Genomic DNA, 23,839 nt, shown 5'->3' on the forward strand with positions numbered 1-23,839 from the left:
GTTCCTCTCCCCTTTTCTCATCCCCATCTCCCTTCCTATTCATGCCCCATCCCATATTTTTCCCTTTTCTCTCTCTAAATGCTCACAGTTCAATGATTGATATCTTATGATTCTTGGGTGATTTCATGCTTCCTCTTAAAAATAGAGCCATTAAATGAGTCAAGGCTCATGATTGGTTTCAGAAGTCAAGTTGGGATTTTCAGACTTGGTCTCAGGTGGTGACTGTTGAATTATGAACTAGTGAAATAATTAACTATAATTTATGTTGAGAATATGTTTTAATGCTTCTTACTTAGACATTAAGTGCCTTTTGAAAACAAAAGCTTAAAAGTTGACTTTTATGTTATCTTCCTTCTTGTAGTATTGTGATAATTCATGAATTGTACCATAAATAAAAGAGCAACAAATATCATTCACTTCCTTCCCAAATGCAACTGAAGGGAAAAAGTCAATAAACTGTTAAGCTGAATGATTTCTCAGTACTATGATATTTTCAATAGTGTGTTGAAAATGAAAAATGATTTTATAAGGTATTCATAGCATGACCTTTTTCTTTTGTTATCATTCTAGATATTTTAATACATGTGGGACTTATATCTAAAAAAGTTGCCCTACAATAATTTGAAAATATGCTTATTCAAGTGTTTTTCACATTGTTCTACTTTTTAAATAACAAGTTTTAATATAAGCCATTCATATCCTATTGGAAACAATGTTCTCTTTAAAGATCTGGACATAATCCAAAAGGAGTGTCTTAAATTTCACAGTATTATTCTAGCCATTAATAATATTACTCAATAAACAGGACTTTTGTGACTTATATTACAGCCATTTGGCAAACAGATGAAAATGTAAGCCTTGAGAATATGCCAGTTCTTGGCAATTGTCAGTCCTATGAGAAAGTGTTTTTAGCAGAAGTGAAAATGAATGAAATTGGGGGAATGGAATGGTGAAATCAGAATCATGTTCATATACATAGTCATTCTAGAGAATTTTCTGTAAAATATTCTTTGCTTGTTAAAGTTGATGTTGCAAACTGGTGGTCCTCAGGTGGGAACAGTGTTCAGTTTTTTAATTTCCAGGAAGAGTTTTCACCTTCCTTCCTTCCATCCTTTTATTACATCTCTGAGTTCTCTTAATTAGAAGTAGTCCAACACTGCCCCCGTTCCCCATGGTAACAGCTGGCTAATCATGGTAGCAGTTACCCTCTCTAGAGCATTATCTCTCTTCACTTGCCACTGTATTTACTTCTATCCTTAGCCTTATATCTTAGTGACCTCATTCATGTTAACTATCTGGTTTTCAGACAATTTTAAGCTTGTAAACCCTAAAAAATAAAACCTACTCTAATATTTGAGACTTATACTAGTAGGTAGAACACATTATTGATTATTCTGGGTATAGTAAGATCAGCAGTCTATTTCATTGCTCCTATTTATTTTGTCCATTCATAAAATTTAAAAAAAAGCTAACAACCCCAAACAACTCAATATCTGTAACCAAAGATACCATTGATTCTACGATGAACTTAAAGTCATACTTACTTTTTCTTAAACATTCCACTGCTTTTTGTGAAACTTAAAATATTTATCTTGAGGAGGCTCACTGACTCTCCTCAGTGCTGTTGGACTAGGAACTCTGACATATTTTGGTATGGTATTGGCAATTTTAAGACTTTAAACACAATGTATTATGCTTTGAGCATAATGTATTATGGTTACCATAAATAATAATGGCATATTTCATTAACAGAGAAAAATTTTGAGCATTTGTCACATTTCTCCCCTCCAAATGACTGAAGCAGTGAGTAATTAATTTACTGGTCCATTTTAGGATTAATCTATGGCAAACAAATCCCAACAGACTAGATACTATTCAATGACTTTTGAGCAGAGTTGAATGTTTTAAAGTAGATTTCAGGATTACATGGCATCAGGCTTCTAATGGATCATATGATTGCTGATACTGTTTTAAAATGCTTAATGTTATTTGACTAATAACTGTCACTTATACATGTATTTTTCGGAGAAGGCAATGGCAAGCCACTCCAGTATTCTTGCCTAGAAAATCCCATGGACAGAGGAGCCTGGTAGGCTGCAGTCCATGGGGTCGCTACGAGTCAGACACGACTGAGCGACTTCACTTTCACTTTTCACTTTCACACATTGGAGAAGGAAATGGCAACCCACTCCAGTGTTCTTGCCTGGAGAATCCCAGGGATGGGGGAGCCTGGTGGACTGCCGTCTATGGGGTCACACAGAGTCGGACACGACTGAAGTGACTTAGCAGTAGCATACATGTATTTTTAATTTTTAAATAGTTTTTTGAGATAATTATAAATTCATATACTGGTATGTGTTTATCATTTTTAAGATGAGTTCTAAGAGTAGTGTAAGGATTCATTCTTTGGGGAAAAATCCTTGTGCACACAAAAGACGGTTTTTTTTTTTTTTGCTTTTTGTTGTGTATGTATGTGTGTTTGTGGGGAGAGTGCTAACTCTAGCAAGCAATTCCTGAAGTCAGGACATCAGCTTTAACATCTGGAGGTAAAGCAGCATTGATTACAGTCTTTCCTTAAATCCTAATGTCAGCCCGAGTCCAGAGTGGGGAGGGGTGGATGACTGTTGCCCCAGTGGCAGGTATTTTTACCCATTACTTTTCCTTTAATCTTCACAAAAGCAAAGTTTCTATGCTTTTCTGCTATCGATACCAAAGGCAGGCTTTTGCGTAATATGTTCCTAATAAAGAGTAGGAGATCAATGGTCAGAAAAAAAAAGAAATAATACACATTTCTTCCCTCTATATAATATATAATACATATTTCTTGTTCTCTTTACAAAATTTGACATATAGGAATATCTTATTTTTCTTTATAGAGCAACTTTTGAAGTATGATTTGCATACAATAGAATATACCCATTAAAAAATGTAGAGTTTGAGTTCTGGCAAATGTATAGCCTTGTTGTAATAACCACCCTGATCAAAATATAGAACCTTTTCCTCTATGCAAGCTTTCTTTTGTGTTCCTTTGTAGTCAATATCTTCCCACCAACCCTGTTTGAAGAAACCACCATTTTGTCATTGTAGATTAATTTGCCTGTTCTAAAATTTCATATCAAGGAGTTATTCAATAAATGTTATTTTGGTACATAGACTTCTAAATCCCACCCCAGCCCAACTCCTTTTTACTTTTTAGATCATTTCCTAACTAGTCATATTATTAGCTTTATTGTAAAAAAGTACTTCTGGTCCACCTGCTCAGGAAGTCCATTATAAATTTCAAAAATATGTGTTAAGTTCACAGGTGCAGAATGCAACCTAGGAATTGGAAACTTGTATATGGAACTAACCTGGTGGCATAGCTACAATATAGCCATTAATTCTTTTCTCCTCCTATCTGGAACTTTATTTACCTGTTCTAAGAGTTTAAGTATTGATAAAATCTAGTTTTAAGAAAAGTGTTACCAGTTGAAACTTGCATCCTTAGAATTTTTCATTTTCTTTTAAAAGCTGTGTTCACCTTTCAAGGGCTCTGGTCCAAGAATGATGCAATGATCAGTGCCTCTGCCAAGCACTGGCACTTTGTTGGCTGCTTAACTATTCTTTCATCATTTTGTGACATCATTATCTGCAAGGGTGGCCAAGCATTCATGGAGCAATTTATTAGTAACCATGAATAGTTCTTTATTCTTTGGCTCTGATTTGTGACCCTTTTATAACATTATTCTTGGATTTTATGAATTAACTAAGATCAAACTATCAGTATGCATTTTGTTAGTATTATAAATAGCAGAGCCAGCTTAAAATATTTTATATAATGACCCTTTCTACCATTCAACAATTTGAATGGTGCCATCGTCACACTCTACATTGGTTTTTATGTAAATGAGTATTTCCTGTTATTTTAGAGAGTGTGTTCCTTTACGGAGCTAAAGTCCAGAAGTGTGAGTCATGATGACTAACTTGTGTCATATTTTTATTACATATTGAGCTTTACTACTTATGTTTTCTATTTGCTCACAGAAATATTTTTACTCTAAGTGTATTTCATCTTATAGTATTGTAACACTAATGAATTAATTTTCATGTAACTAGCATTCAGGCAGTTTATATTATAGAATCTACATTAGATGTTCATTTCATGAGTCAAAGTCAAGAATTTAATTTCCTATCTGACACATGGACGATATTATTAATCTTTGAAAAACATTTATTCTTGTTTTCCTGAGATAGGTATGTACATAAACACCTTGAAAATGTAAGTTTAAAACATGAAAAAGAGGTTAGGAGCAAGGGGATAGATTAAGACAGCTTTACAGAATAGAGATGATGAGCATATAAAATGAAGACATATGGTATTTAAAGGGATAAGGGTAAAGAATTGGCAAAAGTTGAGTAATGACATGATCCTTCTGAATCATAAATAGGCTATGAAAAATACACTGATAATATATAGTGATTCTGATGATTACCAAAGACCAAGAGTAAATCCTAAAAAGTAGCCAGAGAAAAAGATAAATTATTTATAGATATGAATTTATAAGAAATTGAAACTTTGGATATCTCAATCCATGATAGAAGCCAAAGGACAGTGGAATAGTACCTCTGAAGTGCAAAGACAAAGTAACCAACAAACCTAGAATTGTATTTGTAGTTAAACTATCTTTTAAACATAAGGGAGAAAAACTGCAATTTATGTCTGACAAAAATTTATCAACTTTACCACTGGTGTAGATTCACTAAGAGAATTTTTAAGGATATATTTTATAAAGAAATATTTTAGGAAAAAGGCCTGATAGGCAAAAGTGAACTGCGAGCCAGTAAACTAGCCAATATATACAAGCTATGTTAAATAATAATCTTGTTCAAGAATAGTACATTAAATAATAAATGTAAACTCAATAACATTAGATGTGGTAGAGTTTATAAAATAGCAAGATACTATTAAAATGGACATTAAAAATATAATTAAGGGGAAGGAAAATATCCAACTCCATCCCCCGCTAGTCATCCTGCTGCACCTAACAGGTCAGATTGAAGGACTGTCACACACTCATTGAAAGATTGAGACCTAATTATAGGGCCATAGAACACTTCTCCGACCCCATATCTTGCCACGACATTCATTAATGGCCTTCTTTTCTGGAGTCTCTTCAATCCAACCCATCATTATGTTTTTTTAAAAAATTAGCATACTAAAAGGCAAAAATGCAGTTTAAAGAGACAGAGCAAACATCAGATCCAGATTCAAATATAGTAGAAATGTTGGAATTATCAGATTGTGAATTTAAAGCAACACATGACTGAGCGACTGAACTGAACTGAACTGATGATTAACATGCTACAGGTTCTAATGGGAAAATTATAAGCAACAATAAATGGGTAATGTAAGCAGAAAGATCTTAAAAAAAAACAAATGTTAGAGATGAAAAACACTATAATAGAAATGAAGAATATCTTTGATGGATTCATTAGTAGACTGGACAAGGCTGATGAAAGAATCTCTGAACTTGAGGATGTATGAATAGAAACTTCCAAAACTAAAAACCAAAGAGGAAGAAAAAGCTTAAAAAGGAAGAATATCCAAGAACTTTGAGACAATTACAAAAGACATAATATATGCATAATGGAAATATCAGAAAGAGAAAAAAGTGGAAAAGAAGAAATATTTGAAGTAATAATGATTGGGAATTTCCAACATTAAAGTCAAATAACAACCCATAAATCCCGGAAGCCTGAAAATAGCAATCAAAATAAATTCAAAAAATTTACACCCTGACATACCATAGTCAGGTCTTTCGCATTGCAGGCAGAGTACCATCTGAGCCACTAGGGAAACCCCCATATCATAGTCAAACTACAGGAAGTCAAAGATAAAGAAGAAAAGCCTGAAAAGAAACTCCAAACGAAAAAACCTATCTAACCTACAGGGGAACAAAGATAAGAATTACTTCTGACATCTCAGATACCAGTAAGCAAGAAAAATTAAATATTTCAAGTGTTGAGAGACACAACACACCAACCTAGAATTCTATAACCTGAAAAATTAATCCTTCAAAAGTTAGGGAGAAATGAAAACTTTCTGAAACAAAATTGAGGGAATTTGTTATCAGTAGACTTGTTTACAAGAAATGTTGAAAGTTCATCAGAGAGAAGAAAAGCTATATAAATCGGAAGCTTGGATCTATATGAATAAACGAGATGACTTAGAGAAGAAAAAAGTGATGGTAAAATGAAAACATTATTTTAATTGATCTAAAAGAAAATAATTTGATCAAAAAATAATAGCATAATATGCTCATGTATTAGCAAATGAAATAGCAACAAGGAACTGAAGAGAGGACCTAGGAGTGCTATTTTAAGATATTTATCCTACCCATGAAGTGGTATAGTGTTATATGAAAGGGGACTTAGAATAGTAGTAAATATTGTAAATTAGTTGTAAATGTATATTACAAACTCTAAGGACATTAATTTTTTTTTACAGTAAAAAGTAATTGATATGCTGAGAAAAGACAAAATGGAATCACATAAAATGCACAATCAAGACAACAAAAGCAGAAAGAGTGGATGATAAAAATAGAATCAAAGAGTGAAAGTAATAGAAAACAGTAACAAGATACAATAGATATTACTCCAAATATGTCAGTAATTTCTTTAAAACATTAATGGCCTAAATATCAATTAAAAGGGTTTGGCAGAGAAGATCAAAAACATGACAAAACTATGTGTTGTCTTTAAGAAATCCATGTTAAATGTAAAGACACATATAGATTAAAAGTAAGAGTAAAGATTCATATGTTAACACTAACCAAAAGAACTCTAAACACTGAAATGTTAACTTTAGAGCACAGTTAAGAGAAAGGAAAATTATCAGTGATAAAATGGGGTATTACATAATGGTAAAAGTGTCAATTGTGAGGAGATATAACAATCCTTAATATATATGTGCCTAATAACAGAGCATCAAAATATATAAGGTAAAAACTGATAGAACTGGTAAAAGAAATAGATGAAGTCACTATCATAGTTAGAGACTTCAAAACCCCTCTGTCAGAAATGGACAGATCCAGTAGGGAGGAAATCAGGAAGGAAATAGTTGAATTCAACAATACTTTCAATCAACTGGATTTAATTGAACACCTGTAGATTACTTTATCCAACAATTGCAGCATACATGTTCTCCTCAAGCCCACATGAAACGTTCATTAGATTAACCACGTTCTGGGCCTCAAATTATACTTTAACAAACTTAAATCATGCAATGTGTGCTCTTCGGTCACTTGTTTCAAATTTGGGAGGATATTTTACCCCATGAACTATAGCCTGTAGGTTACTCTGTCCATGGGATTTCTCCAGTCTAGATACTGGAGTGGGTTGCCATTTCCTTCTTTAGGGGATCTTCCCTGGCCCAGGGATTGAACCTAGGTCTCCTGCATTGCAGGCATATTCTTTACCAACTGAGCCACCAGGGAAGCTCATAGTATATATTGGAGTACATATGATCTTCCCTGATTTCTCAGCTGATAAAGAATTTGCCTGCAATGCAGGAAACCCTGGTTTGATTCCTGGGTCTGGAAGATCCCCTGGAGAAGGGTTAAGCTACTTACCCACTCCAGTATTCTTGGGCTTCTTTGGTGGCTCAGGTGGTAAAGAATCTGCCTGAAATGTGGGAGACTTGGGTTCGACCCCTGAGTTGGGAAGATCCCCTGGAGAAGGGCATGGCAATCTACTTCAGTATTCTTCTGTCCATGGAGAATCCCCATGGACAGAGGAGCCTGGCAGACTACAATCCATGGGGTTGCAAAGAGTTGGACAAGACTAAGCGCCTAAGCACAGCACAGGCTTGAATACAGTTTAACATGATACTGATGCTAAGCTTGTGAGATATATACCTAAAACACAAGCACACACAAAGTTTGAAAATGTAAGAAAACTCACTTAAACTATATTGATATTAGATAAAATAGTCTTTAAAAATTTATTAGAGATAAAACATTCATGATATATAATGGATAAAAAATACAATTCTAAATTTATATACATCTTATAGATTCAAAGTGAAGTGAAATCGCTCAGTCGTGTCTGACTCTTTGCGACCCCATGGACCGTAGCCTACAATGCTCCTCTGTCCATGGGATCTTCCAGGCAAAAGTACTGGAGTGGGTTGCCATTTCCTTCTCCAGAGGATCTTCCCAACCCAGGGATCGAACCTCACGCATTGTAGGCAGATGCTTTACCATCTGAGCCACCAGGGAAGTCTCAAGTATAGATTCAAAAGTATAGAGCAAATTTTGACACAACTGATGACAAATCTGCCATCAGTATGGATGACTTTAATTGATCAAACAGCCAGTCCAAACATAAATAGGAAAACTTTAGTAACTAAGTATTGAACTAATTTGAAGCCCGAACTAATAGGTTCCTGTATCCAGCTGTGAAAAATACACATTCTTGTCAAGATCACATATAAAATTTATAAACATTGATCTTGTATTAATCAATAAAGATGGTTTCAACATATTATATAGAGTTTTTAAGCAGAACACATTGTGGGCATTAAGTACATAGTTCTCAGTGAATGAATACATTTAATCATTTCATTATTATATAAATTCATCAAGAAAAATAGAATAAGAAAACATCGCCAACTAAAATTATGAATCTTTCATTAATCCAATAAAATTGTATTGGGTACTCATCTACTGAGAAATAGGTTTATATCTCTGAGCAAACCACAATTCTTATTCTTGAAGAGTTTCTTTACATTGTCTTAAATTGGTGGTGGGAAGAGAAAAGTCAACAGCAATATAAAGTTAAATATATAGCATGCTAAGTTTTTGTCTGAAGGCACATATCTTAATTTTGAATTCTGTCAATAGAAGTGAGGAGGCCAGGAAACAAAGTAAAAAAAGGAGTACAAATAAAGAAAACTTATAGATCATTCTCACTAGTAAACAAAAATTTTAAAAAGAATAACAGACCAAACCTAGCTATTTAGAACACATGTACACCTGGGGCAGATTCATGTCAATGTATGGTAAAACCAATACAATAATGTAAAGTAATTAGCCTCAATTAAATAAATTATAAAAAAATAAGAAAAATAAAAATAATAACATAGTAGCCATATCAAGTTTCTTCCACAAATGCAAGTGAAACTTGGTATTAAAAATTAATTAATATAATTTACTACATTAACCTATGAAGGGAGGAAAAACAGGCTCATTTCAATATATTTGGAGAAAGCTGTTGATAACATTTAGTATCCATCTAGATTAATATTTTCAGCATAGTTGAAGCAGACTCCCTTAATCTGATTAAAAAATAAAACCTACAAATTTCTTTAAACAACACTACACATAATGGTGGTTCACTTTAGGTCAGGATTCATGTTGAGTTTGACAGAAAACAACACAATTCTGTAAAGCAATTATTCTTCATCTAAAAAATAAATAAAAAAGATTGTCTGTTATTCGACATATTTTTGAAGGATCTAGCCAGCTCAGTATGATAAGAAAAAGAAATAATCACTTAAAGAATTGGAAAGAGAAAATTCCAACAGACAGTTGAAAAAATGTTCAGCATGACTAATTACTAGATAAATACAAATCAAAACTACATATGAGGTATCACCACACACCAGTTAAAATGACCATCATCAAAAAAGTCTGCAAATAACAAATGATGGAGAGGGTATGGAGAAAAAGGTACCACTATTGGTCGGGATGTAAATTGATACAGCCACTATAGTGAAGAGTCTGGAGGTTCTTTAAAAATACTCAGTTATCATATGATCCTGCAAATCCCACTTTTTGGCATGTATACAGAGAAAACAATTCAAAAAGATACAGACATCTCAGTATTCATAGCAGCACAATTTACTATAGCCAAGACATGGAAGCAACCTAAATGTCCATTGACAAATGAAAGGATAAGTAAGATGTGCTATGTATATACAATGGAATATTGCTCAACCATAAGAAGGAATGAAATAATGCCATTTAGACAACATAGATGGGCCTAGATATTATCATCTTAAATAAGTCAGAGAAAGACAAATATCATGTGACAGCACATGTGTGAAATCTAAAAATGTGAAACAAGTGAACTTATTTACAAAACAGAAATAGACTTACAGACATAGACAATAAAATTATGGTTACCAAAGTGGATAGTGGGGTGGGGGAATAAATTAGGAATTCAGGGTCACACACTACTATACATAAAGTAGATAACCAACAAGGATCTGCTGTATAGCATAGGGAGTTATAATCAATATCTTACAGTAACCTATAATGAAAAGTAATCTGAAAAAAAATATATGTTTTTGTGTATAACCCACTCCAGTATTCTTGCCTGGAGAATTCCATAGACAGAGGAGCATGGCGGGCTACAGTCCATGGGGTTGCCAAGAGTCTGACATGACTGAGTAACTAACCGTACACTATTACTACTATATACGTATATACACCTATGTAACTGAATCACTTTGCTGTATACCTGAAATTCACACAATATTGTAAATTAACTATAATTCAATAAAGGTATTTATTTATTAAATAATAAGAAATAATTGAACTGCCAATGTCTGAAGACAAGATGATTTGGTCATAAAATGCAAGAAAATTCTACAAATTATTAAATATTAATAATTAATAAGTCTGATGCAAATAGCTGACTCATTAGAAAAGTCCCTGATGCTGGGAAAGATTGATGGCAGAAAGAGAAGAGGGCATGAGAGGATGAATGGCTGGAGGACATCACCAATGCAATGGACATGAGCTTGGGCAAACTTCAGGAGATGGTGAGGGACAGGGAGGCCTGGCGTGCTGCAGTCCATGGGGTTGCAAAGGGTCAGACACGACTGGGTGACCAAACAGAAAAGAATCCTAGAAATAGGGTAGACTCATGGAACTCAATTGCCTTTTATATAACAAAAAGCAAATGGGAAGCTTAATTTAAAAAGAGATACTAATTATAGTATTATCCAAAGGAAAATCTACCAAGTTATATATATGGTAGAAACATTATTGAAAAAAATTTATAAGATTTAAATTAAGAGAGAACTACAACATGCTCATGTAGAGAAAGATTCCGTATCAAAAGGATGTCAGGTCTCCCCAGTTACAAATTCAGTCTAATTCTAATAATATTGGAGCAGGTTTTTTTTTTTTCTGTGACGACAAACTTATTCTAATATACAGATTATTAGAGAAGTAAAATAGTGGAAATAAATTTGGGGAATATAGTAAGTAACAGGATCTTGCCTTTCCCAATATCAACTATTTATGAAGATAAACATTTTTCCCTTGGGAAATATAGGATGTCTTTATGACTTCTGGACACTTGAAGAACAAACTAATAAAAGAGAAAATTGGTAAATGTGGCTATGTAAAAATTAGAAATTTCTAATCATCAAAAGCTACCTTTTTACGAAAAATTACACTAGCTGATGATATTGGACAACACAATGAATATAATAAAGGAAACTTTTAAATCATACAAACTAATTGAAAAACATACCAAGATAAGATAATTCACAGAAGGAACTTCCCTGGTGGCTCAGTAGTAAAGAATCTGCCTGCCAATGCAAGAGATGTGGGTTCGATCCCCGGGTCTGGAAGATCCTTTGGAGAAGAAAATGGCAACCCACTCCAGTATTCTTGCCTGGTAAATCCCATGAAGAGAGGAGCCTGGTGGGCTACAGTCTATGGGGTCCCAAAGAGTTGAACACAATTTAGCGAGTACAACAAGTCACAGAAAAGGCCAGAAATCACAACTTAACTGGTCAAATACATGTGAAAAGATCTGAACTTTTACTAGTTAGCAGTGAAATAACCAAAACTATGAGACAATGTTTTATAACCATGGGGTTGGTAAAGATATGAATATCTGAAAGTTTCAGATACTGACAAGGATGTGAGTTAGGTCCTGAGGATATACAAGCCACTGAAGGGAAGGTTGCCACCATTGTGGAAAAACAATTTGCCAGTATTTAAATGAAATACATCAGTGAATATGAATGAATGTAGCTATTGCATCATTATTAGATTTCTCAAATAATGAAGTGCAAAAAGCTTGTTTTAGTAAAACACAGTATACCATTTATATAATATTTATAACCATAGAAAATAATACTATGTTAAAAGTAATAAAGTATCAAGAAATACTTGTGAGTGAACATTATTAAATTCAGATATTACTGGTGAGGTGGGATGTACATGGCATTTTATTTTGTTTTTGTCAGGTGGTGAATAAGGAGCCCAATTTGCTGTTTTATTTATAAATTTTGCATGGCTTTATTTCAGCAAAATTTTCCTGAAATATAATGATTTATTAATCTATTAAGAACATATTACCTATGTTAAGTATTCATGCTATTGGTAAAGACAGTGGAGGTGACTCTTCATCATGGAATACATTATGAAATTAATAATTACTCTATATGTTTACTGTTCTACTGTGAAGTTTCATTATTTACTCTCTTCATTTAAGAAATATTTATGAAATGCCTTCTATATGAAGAGTGTTAGGCTAGAGTATAACCATAACGTCTTGATTACAGATGCAAGTATTTGAAAATATTGAAGGACTTTCATTTATGAAATTCAAAGAAGATTCACTGGCAGACACTAATTACTATAATAAATGGATATGACTTTAATACAACAAATGATTGAGGCTGACAATTTGTAATTAACAAATAATATAAATATCATTGACATTTTAAATCTTAAAAGGAAAAATTAAATGGGGCTATACGAATAAAAGGATTTTTAATTTATTAATCTAATACTCATGTCTAGCACTAGGTAAAATTTGTAATATAAAATGGCTATATATCCAAATAGTAACTCAAATACATTTTTATGCCCACTCATTAAACTGAAGGACAGAAATAATGGATTATGCTTCTTAATCTAGAGAATCCATATTTGTATTATATTATTTGAAACAGTTGCATGTAAAGAACATTTTAATAGAATCCATTTCTTTTTCATTGTTTCTTAACAAAATATGCAGTTTATACTATATAAATGTGTTCTCTACTCCAGGTCAATTTTCTGACATATCAATAGGTTTAAGTTATTATATTAAGCAGTGGAATTGCTTTGGCTTGGCCACTGCCCACAAACTTGAACAAATCTTTAAATATTCCTTCTGGATTCTGAGGGGAACTTACATTTCTTGTGAGTCTTTTCTATTTATTGCTCTGAAAAAGTCTAACAATAAAAAAAGGAAGAGGGGAAAAAGCAGACAGCTCAAGGGAAAAATCAAATAACAAACACCATCAGTATTCAAAAGTAAAGAAGAAGACTCCAGGGTCCACCACCCAAGTGCTTCTTTTTCATTCGACAAACAGCTGGATGGTGAAAGAAAGTGGAAGTGTTAGTCTCTCAGTAGTATCCAGCTCTGTGACCCCATGGACCGTAGCCAGCCAGGCTTCTTTGTCCATGTGATTTCCCAGGCAAGAATACTGGAGTGGGTTGCCATTCCCTTCTCCAGGGGATCATCCCAACCCAGGAATCAAACCTGGATCTCCTGTATTACAGAGAGATTATTTACAGTCTGAGGCACCAGGGAATCCCACTCCAGTATACTTGCCTGGAGAATTCTATGGACAGTTAGATGGTATATATTCACAAATCACAGTGTCAGGAGCCCTGTACTTAAAAGCACATAGACTATCAGTTATATTTATACAAAGACAACGTGTAGGACTGAATCAGTTGTCTGAATAATTCTGCCTACATCATTTTTGCAAGTGTAGATTTTGTTTCACGCGTTACTAAAATTTGTTTTATTGGATGGTTTTCTAATCCTCCATTCTCCTTTGCCTAAAGTGGTACAGGCAAGGTACAGAAAAGGCATTGCATGAATTAAGAAAGTTTCTAAAAGCAGCCACCACATATTAATAGTTGAAATGATAGAAAGGCTATGTATATTAAATATTCACTGTCATTATATCACCACCAGTATCTGATCAGTACTGTCCAATAGTATTAATAGTTATTCAATTTATGCTATTAATTGCAGCACCTAGAAAGCAGGTAAGTACAATTTTTCTGTGGACTCTTTTTTAATTATGTGAGAATTTCTAACTAGGGGAAAGATAATTACTGAGAAAGGAATATATCATTAAAGGATAAATACATGAACATTTCTGTCTTCTCAATGTGATGTGTGGTAATTGTTTTAAATTTGCTAGTTAAGATTACATAGCAATTCATAGGTAAAATTCTGCAGGCAAAATATTACATTTATCTTTAAACCTTTTATGTTACTATTTAATTAAATACTGCATATACTAAGGTACCATTCTGCAGCATGTTGTAAATATAAGCAAGCTATTAGGTCATTCACCCATACATTCATGCATTTATCAAACGTGTATTGATCACTTACTATGTGCAAAGCATTCAACCAGTTTCTGTTTGGATTCTTTCTGCAAATGGAAGTATTATCTACGCTTCTACAACCCCTAACCCAATATATCATGATAAATAACTAGCAAGTTTGTGTAACAATATCTTTGTGATTAGAGCATTAGAGATACCCAGTGAAACTTTTATTGGGGAAAAGAAAAGGAGTTACATGATTACCCTGAAGTTTTTGTGTTCATTGTTTATAACGATGATTTTTCTATCTAGTAAACAAAAGAAATTATACTGAAATTGCATCATTTGAATTACAATTCCTGCTATATCTGAAAGAAAGAGAAAGCTGTGAATAGAGCCTGAGGACGATTATTATTATGAGATTTAGACTCTAAAAATTTCCAACACACTGGTTTGGCTTTTAGTGATGAGAAAGGAGTAATTCGTAGACTTTCCAAAGATCTTTAATTCGTTTAGGATGTTTGGGAACAGTTTTAACAAATGAATTATTTTAGCTCAGTGAGTAGTACTATGTGTGTGTGTTAGTCGCTCAGTCATGTCCAACTCTTTGCAACCCCATGGAAAAGTGAACAGTTTATCTCTCTCATTTTGGAACAGATACCTTCCTTTCCTTCCTGTGGAGGCAGAGGCTGCCTGCATACCTATACATTTTCTGATTGAGGATGGGGTAATTGCTACTTTGGGTTTCCAGGGCTCAGCTCAGTTCAGTTCAGTTCAGTCACTCAGTTGTGTCCAACTCTTTGCAACCCCATGGACTGCAGTATGCCAGGCTCCCCTGTCCATCACCAACTACCGGAGCTTGTTCAAACTCATGTCCATTGAGTCCGTGGTGCCATTCAACCATCTCATTCTCTGTTGTCTCCTTCTCCTCCCGCCTTCAATCTTTCTCAGCATCAGGGTCTTTTCAAATGAGTCAGTACTTCACATCAGGTGGCCAAAGTATTGGAGTTTCAGCTTCAGCATCAGTTCTTCCAGTGAATATTCAGGGCTGATTTCCTTTTGGATGGACTGGTTGGATCTCCTTGCAGGCCAAAGAACCCTCAAGATTCTTCTCCAACACCACAGTTCAAAAGCATCATTTCTTCAGTGCTCAGCTTTCTTTATAGTCCAATGCTCACATCCATACATGCCTACTGGCAAAACCATAGCTTTGACTAGCCGGACCTTTATCAGCAAAGTAATGTCTCTGCTTTTTAATATGCTGTCTAGGTTCATCATAGCTTTTCTTCCAAGGAGAAAGTGTCTTTTAATTTCATGACTACAGTCATCATCTGCAATGATTTTGGAGCCCCCCAAAAAGAAAGTCTGTCACTGTTTCCATTGTTTTCCCATCTATTTGCCACGAAGTGTTGGGGCCGGATACCATGATCCTCATTTTTTGAATGTTGAGTTTTAAGCCAGCTTTTTCATTCTTCTCTTTCACTTTCATCCAGGGCTCTGCCATCCCCTTTGACTGAGCAGAAGAGGTATGGACATTCCAGTCTTAGTAAACTACTCAACACCTCCCTCCCTCAGAGATCATTTCATATATCTTGAAACAGTTTAGCATAATGATTAGGAGTAAGGGCTGTCTATCTACCTATGTATGTATGCATCTACCTATCTTCTATTTATCTAAATTGAATACCTGCTATATGTTAGGGCTGCTTCTAGGCACTGAAAGTAGACATAGTCATGAATAAAAAATAGCAAACTTTTATGCCCTTAGAAATTTTTACATTCTGGTTTATATTAGTTGACATTCTACTGGATGATTTTAGAAAATTATTAAATTTCTTTCCTATTCCTCAGTTTTCTCAGCTGTAATAAAACAGAGGTAATTGCAACTACTGCTTCCTAGGTAGTTGGAGAAATTCAGTCAGCTTATACATATGAAGCACTTAGGCCTGACACCATAAGGTTTAGCTGTTCTTAGTATACAGAGAGCATTGCCTAAATAACATCTGTGGACATTTTACTGTTGAAGGTAGAGAGGGAACTAATTTTGTCTCACCTTTTTTTTTCCTAGAGCAAGGAGTGAATGAAAGGAATTCCCTGATAGAGAGGAGCTCTTTTTGCATCAGCTGTTCACGGATTTATTCACTCATTCATACATTAATTTGTTTATTCGTTCTCTCACCTAAGATACATTTATTGAACAAAGTTTCAGACGTTATACTGAGATTCACTAGATAATAAAATCTGATTCCTGCTTAAGGAAGCTCAGAATCTAGCAAGGACAACGGAGAAGTATATGCACTATTATAATATTCTGTGATAATTGCAGTGATTTTAAAAGTATAGACAAGATGCTATCTTCTCTGCAAGTGCTTATCGAAATAAGGCTGTACCCATAGTTTTTCTTTGCACTTCTAATACTTTAGCCTGTATGGTATGTACTAGAGTACTTTTTTTTTTTTTTTTAGAGAAAGGTTTGTTTCATTTATTTACCATAATTGGAGAATTAGCTGCTTCTTGTACATTTTCCAGATGTGACCTTTTAAAGTGAACATTAAAAGAAGTTTTAATCTGTTTTTTGAGGCCATTCTAAAATAAATCGCTTACTTTGTTCTGCCACTGAAGACAAATTGATTTTGGTAACTTGTAGTCATCATAATGAACTTTAGCTTTCAAAGGGCATTGCATCTGTTGGACTTTTGGATCTATTGAACTCTTCCATGAGTAACTTCTGAGAAGATATCATCCCATCTTCCACCTTCCCATGCCCTTTATGTATCTTTGATTAAGAAGACATTTTCTTCTTCCTTCCTTCAAACATGCATAGTGGTCATTTGATATTGTTGGATAATTGGCTGAAGAAATATGTAGTTTGTATAGTTAGATTTTTAAAAATGTGACTATATGTATGTTTGTATTTTTCCTGTAAATTAGGAACAGATTTGAAGTACTGGAAATAAGACATCAAATTTGAGACTGACAACGGAGTTGATAAAATGCTTTCGGACCTGTGGAAGACTTTTGAAAGATTGTCTTTGCTAGTCTATAATAGTAACAAAAAAACACTATTCTAGTTTAATGATCAAGAAGAGAGAAATGTCATTGTGTAATATTAATACATAATGTAGTGAAATAAATTTCATCACTGTTTTCTATATTTAATGATTATTCTATGATTTGTCTACCTGAATATGTCAACGAACTTGACTGCAACTTAGTGGAATTGACTAGTAGCCTTTAAGAAGCTATCAAAATGAAAGCAGTTAAATGAATCAGTTGATAAAGGTCCTCACCCTGATATAGCCATTGTCTAATCTTATAATTTGTACATCCAGGGATATATCAGGGGGAATCTAGTTGTTACAGAACAAACTGAAACATAATTGAAAGTGACAAATGATCAACTGCAGATTGGGACATTAAATAGAAAACCACTTGGTTCAGAACCTGCATAAAATGCAATATACACCTATATCTAGATTTTAAATGAAACTTCAAAAGTCATTGATAACAAAGGTATAAGTAATTTTGAAAATTCAAAAATTTATTCATAATGCACTTAATTAGTATTTCTTCCATTTTTTCTTGACTTTCTTTGTATTTTCAAACAGGAGTTGTGAGAAACAGAATTATAAGATGAAAAAAATGTAACCGTTATATGAAATTTGTAAACCACATAAAATCGTAAAGTATAGCTTCATCCTTAAGATCAGAGGCCAAAATGTATGCCAAGGTGCCATTTAGTTGTGTATTTTTTCAATTAAATTTTAAAACAGACATTTAGGATGTTATCTCTCAAAATCTTTGCTTCTATATGTTAATCTCATTCTTTTGAAAATTTTTTTACCTTTTAAAAATTATATTATTTACTGGTAACTCATTATGTTATGCTCAAAAAAGAGAATCATTTTCTCTGCACTATCTTACTGATCTCTGTGTAATTTAAAACAAGTACATTTTAATTTTCTTAGCTTTTTTCAGTGGCTGTGACATGCAAGTGATGTAAATAATGTGTAATTTCCTTGTAAGTATATGCTGCTGCTGCTGTTTAGTTTCTAAGTTGTGTCCAACTCTTCCAGATTCCTTGGACTGTAGCCCACAAGGCTCCTCTGTCCTTGGGATTTCCCAGGCAAGACTACTGGAATGGGTTGCCATTTCCTTCTCTAGGGGATCTTCTGACCCAGGTATCAAGCTCACTTCTCCTGCTTGGCAGGTGGATTCTTTACTGCTGAGCCACTTTGGAAGCCCAACCATCCATGCAGTTGCATTTTATATTTGCCCACAGTTTTTAATACATTAGCAATACATGTACACCATGGAAAGAAATAATATTATAAAAAAGTAAAAGTCATCTGCCTTGGAGAATTTTGGACTGCAAGGAGATCCAACCAGTCCATTCTAAAGGAGATCAATGCTGGGTGTTCATTGGAAGGACTGATGCTAAAGCTGAAACTCCAATACTTTGGCCACCTCATGTTAAGAGTTGACTCACTGGAAAAGAGTCTGATGCTGGGAGGGATTGGAGGTGGGAGGAGACGGGGACGACAGAGAATGAGATGGCTGGATGGCATCACCAACTCGATGGACATGAGTTTGAGTGAGCTCCGGGAGTTGGTGATGGACAGGGAGGCCTGGTGTGCTGTGATTCATGGGGTTGCAAAGAGTCGGACATGACTGAGCGACTGAACTGAACTGAACTGAACTGAAAAAGTCATCTGTAACCCTACCACCCATAGACAACCTTGGCAAATAACTTAGTTTATATCATTTCAGATTATTTTATTATTGTTATTTACAAGCCTGTGTCATCTGTTTCTATCTTCTTAAAGTTGTATCTCTATATTCATATATGAATCTACCTTTATCTAGAAAATAGGATTATACTCTACATATTACTTTTCACTTGTTTTTAAATTCAAGTCATATTATGTAATCTCATCTACATTTGTATCTTGAATGTTTGCAGTATGTTTCTTAGAAGATATGATTTTTTTTTTTTTGCCATTTCTTTACTTTTGGACATTCATATCCTATTCTTTCTTATTATAAGGGCCATGTTATAAAGTATATTTTTCAAATAGTTTAAAAAATGAACTTTTCTGAATTTCCAGTAGAATTATTGGGTCCAGTGGAATGTACACATACTGTCCTGGTAGGTGTGGATAACTTCCCCTCCTAGGACTAGTGTTTGTACTCACCCTTTCTACAAATTCTTGCACCCAAGTGTTATAATATTTTTTAAATTGAGAGTTGAAAAAATGATAACTATGCTTGATTTATCTAGAAAGGGATGAAATGTTACCAATATTTATGTAGGTGTTTTTATTGTTCACAAAAAGGCTAGCCATTGTCACTAACAACTACTTGGTTGGACCCAAACCATTCCATTAGGTTTGTGGCAAATTCCTCTTTGTTTTTAAATGTTAAGGACCCAGGACTGTATCTTTGGAACATAAACATAGTATTGAGTCCAGAACTATTTACTATAGGAGTTTTTGATAATGGCTTTTAAATTGACAATAAGGATAAAATCTCCAATGAGTCTTTAGATCATAGTCTAAAAGCAGAAATGTTGTGTTCATAAGAATATCAAAAGAATGGTTTCACTGAATTTGTTCCACTAACTCATGTAGGCAGCATCCCGAACTCCAACAGCTGGCAGTTGCTTTGTTGAAGACAAACTGCATCTGTAATTAGTATGACAGGACCACAGGTTGCATATCATCAATTCCACCAAGTTATGCAAAAAGTGTAACTTGAATAATATTAAAACCATCATTGGGAGAGCAAAGTCATCAAAAAGAATACTTTGAAATAAAGTGAAAAAGATTAGACTTCAGGTATTGCAGCAAAATTTTGCCTTTGATCAAAGTTTTGCAATGAGATAGAGATTTTGAAATATTGGGAATGAGATTAATTGCATGGATGATTGACCTGGGGGAAAAAATTAATAAGCACATTTCTCTTCTCCCAAGCCAGAAGGTCTGAAAGTGAGTTTTCATCTATTCTTCTGCCTATACAATGAGGATAGATCTCCCCTACATGGAGGACTCCTAGAAGTGATAGTTGTATGCTGGTGGTCTCTCATGACTACTAGGAATGAAGTTTAGATAAGACCTTCTCAGTAGTTGTAGCCACAGATGATAAGACAAATGCACTTTGGCCGTAAACTGCTCATTGGTCGACTCTTTGGGCTACATCATCTAAATCAGATCATAGACCAGTACATTTGTGATCACAAAATCCCCTACCAATGGTTGCAGACAATGTATTAAGTACACACTGTCTAACATACTGCTGGTGTCATTTGAACTCAAGATCAAAACTTCTGTTGGATTTTTACCCTGCTCATCCTCCTTATTCCTCCTTCTTTATCTTGTAACTTCTAGATTTTGAATGTGTAATATGTGCTATTTCTGCTTTATTGATTAGGCCAAAATCTTTGACTGTGTAGATCACAATAAACTGGAAAATTCTGAAGGAGACGGGAATACCAGACCACCTGACCTGCCTCTTGAAAAACCTGTATGCAGGTCAGGAAGCAACAGTTAGAACTGGACATAGAACAGCAGACTAGTTCCAAATAGGAAAAAGAGTACATCAAGGCTGTATATTGTTAAAAGTTTTCTTCAGTTATACAGGCAATTGCATCTGCACAGTTCCAATATGTATGAATTTCATTTACCATAGTTTTGTTAAGCATCAGCCCTCTAAAAACATGTTTCATTTATTAGTTATTATGGTATATTAACTGTAAATAATTATATAAAATATAGATTTAATATAATTTTGCTGCTGGCTCTTCAGTCCACAAATAAATAAATAAATAATCATTGCACCTCATGATCAGTGACCAATCATGTCTCTTCTTTCAATATGTGGTGATTGGTCAGTGCACATTCAATAATCATTTCATTCACAAAGAAGCTTGTAGTTATGTAACATCTTTGTCAGTGATAAACTTATTTGGTATTTATGAGTGTGAATATTCAAAAAACAATGATTGTTGAAATGATGGAAAGAAAATGTTTTGGGAGTGGAATTTCAATTAAACATTTCTTCTTACAAGCAAAATAGTTGATCAGTGCTACCATTTGCATTTATATATGCAGGCAGAGCAACTTAAGGTGAATTTATCATAAATGAGGACATTGGTTGTGATGAATAGGTAAAGATGTCCTAGCTGAAGTGATGTTGACAAAAACTTTACCTTAAAGAATTCTCAGATATATTTCATGCCAATGAAAGCACAAACATACAAATGATGTAAGTAGGCGGATGCATGCTTAGAAATAGAATGTGACAGTCCTCAAGGTATAGAAAAGATGCTTGTTCTATATGGAAATTTATAGAATAAGAAGGTAAGTACTATTTAAGATAATGTTTTTTAACAAAGAAAATAATTTAATTCTCATAGTTTCTAATATTAAATTATAATTTATTATTAGTTTTAATATTTTCTAAATATTTCCCTTTACATTTTTAACTGATGAAAGTTTTAGTAGTCTTATCTTTACTTATTCCTTCTTTGATGCTCTTCCTTTCTTTATGTGGGTCCAAGTTTCTTACTTATATTATTTTTCTCTTCTCTACAAAACTTCTTTTAAAATTTCTTCCATGTCAAGTTTACTGGCAACACATTTTTTCAATTTTTGTGTGTCTTACACATCTTTATTTCTCCCTCACTTTTGAGGGATAATTGTGCAGAGTATATAATTCTAGGTTGGTGGGTTTTTTCTCTCAACACTTTAACTATTTTGTGCAATTCTCTTCTTGTTTATTTTTTCTGAGGAGAAATGAGATGTCATTAGTAACTCTGTAGGATCAGTGTCTTTAATTTTGGTTTCTCTTTTGGAATTTTTTCTTTGGTTCTCTGTAGTTTGAAAAAGATACCTCAGTGTAGTGGATTTTGTTGTTGTTTCAAATATTTCTTCTCCCTCTGATATTCCTATTATATATATCTTGCTACTTTTTCAGTTTTCTCACAGTCCTTGGGTTTTCTGTTTTGTCTTTTCAGTTCGTTTTTCTTTGCTTTTCAGTTTTTGAAGCTTCTAGTGATGTATCTATCATATAGTTCAGAGATTCCCTCCTCAGCCTTGTGCAGTCTACCACTAAGCTCATCAAAGGCATTGTTCATTTTTGGTACATTGTTTTGATCTTCAGTGTTTGCTTTTTTTTTCTTTCATAGGATTTCCATCTCTCTGCTATATTAATCATCTCTTCTTGCATGCTCTCTGCTTTATCCATTAGAGTCCATAGCATATTAATCTTGCCTGCATGCGTGCTAAGTCACTTCAGTCATGTCTGACTCTTTGCCACCTCATGAAGCATACCCTGTCAGACTCCTCTGTCCATGGGATTCTCCAGGCAAGAATAGTGGAATGATTTGCCATGCCTTTCTCCAGGAGGTATTCCTGACCTAGGACTTGAACTCATGTCCCTTAAATTTCCTGCATTGATGGGCAGGTTCTTTACCACTAGTGCCACCTGGGCAGCCTGATAATTCTAACATCTCTGCCATAACAACTCTGATATTTGCTCTTTCTGGTATGCCTTGTATTTTTTTTTTCTTTTCTTGAAAAGCAGACATGATGTGCCATTTGAAATGAACTACTGTTTACAGGTTTTTAGCAATCTGCTGGTGAGGAGGGGAGGGGATGTGTTCTATAGTCTTATGATTAGGCTTCAGCCTTTCAGTGAGTCTTTTCCTCTGGACTGTGAACTTCATGTGTGCCTTTGTTTCCACTACCCACCTCCCCTTTAGGGGGGCAGGATGACTGGAGGGGGCTGGAGTGGAGTGTTTCCCTTCTTCAAGTCAGTTAGGTTCTAGTCAACTACTTTATCCTAAGGCGGATATTGATCAGAAAAACAAAGTGTTCTTATGTATTTAAAAATGCTCCCTTTCTTCTCCCTCTGCCAGATGCACCAGGTCATTTTCTCCTAAGTTTATCAACTGTGAAAACATGGTCAAAATTGTGGGGACCCCCTTATTACCCTGGAGTTTTCAAATCTCAGACTTGTCCACACTGAATTTCCAACAATGTATCAATTATATTTCAGATTTTTCACCCCAGCATTCATTTTCTTGGAAGCTTCTGCCAATGAGTCTTTGTTTCTATAGCTGTCAGTTCAGTTCAGTCACTCAGTCGTGTCCATCTCTTTGTGACCGCATGGACTGCAGCACGCCAGGCTTACCTGCCCATCACCAACTCCCAGAGCTTACTCAAACTCATGTCCATAAAGTCAGTGATGCCATCCAACCATTTCATCCTCGTTGTCCCCTTCTCCTCCCACCTTCAGTCTTTCCCAGCATCAGGGTGTTTTCCAATGAGTCAGTTCTTCACCTCAGGTGACCTAAGTATTAGAGTTTCAGCTTCAGCATCAGTCCTGAATATTCATTGGAAGGACTTCCAATGAATATTCAGGACTGATTTCCTTTAGGATGGACTGGTTGGATCTCCTTGCCATCCAAGGAACTCTCAAGAGTCTTCTCCAACAAC

General features: G+C 34.4%; 1 protein-coding gene across 1 annotated transcript in view; it reads left to right on the plus strand.

The window, feature by feature from the left end:
• Positions 1 to 23,839, plus strand: part of USH2A (usherin) — a 969,245-nt gene that overhangs the window by 120,799 nt on the left and 824,607 nt on the right. The window lies entirely within an intron of this gene.

This window comes from Moschus berezovskii, chromosome 17, assembly GCF_049115385.1.
Source record: "Moschus berezovskii isolate FMDL1 chromosome 17, NW_MosBer_1.0, whole genome shotgun sequence".
Classification (NCBI taxonomy): domain Eukaryota; kingdom Metazoa; phylum Chordata; class Mammalia; order Artiodactyla; family Moschidae; genus Moschus; species Moschus berezovskii.